Genomic DNA, 1,793 nt, shown 5'->3' with positions numbered 1-1,793 from the left:
TGAAAGGGAAGCAGTGGTTGTGAAGGGAATGAGACAGGATTGTAGCCTATCCCCAATGTTATTCAATCTGTACATTGAGCAAACAATAAAAGAAACAAAAGAAAAGTTTGGAGTAGGAATTAAATTGCATGGATAAGAAATAAAAACTTTGAGGTTTGCCGATGACATTGTAATTCTGTCAGAGACAGCAAAGGACCTGGAAGAGCAGTTGATCGGAATGGACAGTGTCTTGAAAGTTGGATATAAGATGCACATCAACAGAAGCAAAATCAAGTTAATGGAATGTAGTCGAATTCAATCAGGTGATGTTGAGCGAATTAGATTACGAAATGAGACACTTAAAGTATGGATGAGATTTGCTATTTGGGGTGCAAAATTTCAAGATGCTACACCAGGCGGGTGTAAAATGAATGTGCGCAATGGAAAATACTGAATGAAAAATGTAGATTTGGCCCTGTCTGACTACCCCCTGATGCAGATATTAGGATCTACAAAATGATAAATGCTGTGAAACTTCGTGGCGGATTAAAACTGTGTGCCGGACCGAGACTCGAACTCGGGACCTTTGCCTTTGGCGGGCAAGCGCCCTACCAACTGAGCTACCCAAGCATGACTCACGCCCCGTCCTCACACCTTTCCTTCTGCCAGTGTGTCGTCTCCTACCTTCCAAACTTTACAGAAGCTCTTCTGCGAACCATGCAGAACTAGCACTCCTGAAAGATAGGATATTGCGGAGACATGGCTTAGCCACAGCCTGGGGGATGTTTCCAGAACAAGATTTTCACTCTGCAGCGGAGTGTGCGCTGATATGAAACTTCCTGGCAGATTAAAACTGTGTGCCAGGGCGAGACTCGAACTCGGGACCTTTGCCTTTCGCAGGCAAGTGCTCTACCAACTGAGCTACCCAAGCACAACTCACGCCCCGTCCTCACAGCCTTACTTCTGCCAGTACCTCGTCTCCTACCTTCCAAACTTACAGAAGCTCTCCTGCGAGCCTTGCAGAACTAGCACTCCTGAAAGAAAGGATATTGCGGAGACATGGCTTAGCCACAGCCTGGGGGAAGGTAGGGGACGAGGTACTGGCAGAAGTAAGGCTGTGAGGACGGGGCGTGAGTCGTGCTTGGGTAGCTCAGTTGGTAGAGCACTTGCCCGCGGAAGGCAAAGGTCCCGAGTTCGAGTCTCGGCCTGGCACACAGTTTTAATCTGCCAGGAAGTTTCATATCAGCGCACACTCCGCTGCAGAGTGAAAATCTCATTCTGTTTTAAGTGTACATGTGTGAACGAGGTGTGAGGAAATGGGCGAGATGTGGCGCCCTGAAAATATTCTAAGTTCGGAGTTGGCGCGGCCTTGTTGGAGCCTCTCGGCGCGCCGCGGCTCGCCGGCGGCTGCGTGGTGCCGAACGTTAGCCGGGTTCCAGGGGCCCTATTCTGTATCGTTCATACCGATCAGTGTAGTAGGTTAGTCTCGGTAGTGACGTCAGTTTCGGTCCTTTATCCAAATAACCTATTCAGTAAGCTTCTGAGACCTGTTAACAAACGGTCCGTCCACCGATTTTACAAGTGTACCGAGAGGTATTGGATTTAGTTGTGGCCCTGTCGATCGGTGAGCTGTGGTTTATGTACACCTATAATTTGTTATTTTAAACGTATTTAGCGGTTTTAGCTTTGGATGAAGTGCTTGTGTTACTAAAGAATCACCAGAGGACGCATCCAGTTGGAAAGTGACTTCATAATAGACTATTTGCCTTTGTTAGAAATATGGTTAGGTTAGGTTGTTGCTGTGAATGATAACA

General features: G+C 47.2%; 1 non-coding gene across 1 annotated transcript; it reads left to right on the top strand.

The window, feature by feature from the left end:
* Positions 1 to 1,117: 1,117 nt before the first annotated feature.
* On the top strand, positions 1,118 to 1,192 carry Trnap-cgg (transfer RNA proline (anticodon CGG)). The gene has a single exon. It is a non-coding gene; the product is annotated as a tRNA-Pro (tRNA).
* The last annotated feature ends 601 nt before the right edge of the window (positions 1,193 to 1,793 follow it).

The sequence above is a fragment of the Schistocerca serialis genome, chromosome 5, assembly GCF_023864345.2.
Source record: "Schistocerca serialis cubense isolate TAMUIC-IGC-003099 chromosome 5, iqSchSeri2.2, whole genome shotgun sequence".
Taxonomy (NCBI): domain Eukaryota; kingdom Metazoa; phylum Arthropoda; class Insecta; order Orthoptera; family Acrididae; genus Schistocerca; species Schistocerca serialis.
Note: the sequence above shows the minus strand (reverse complement) of the source record. Positions and strands in the feature narration are given on the sequence as shown.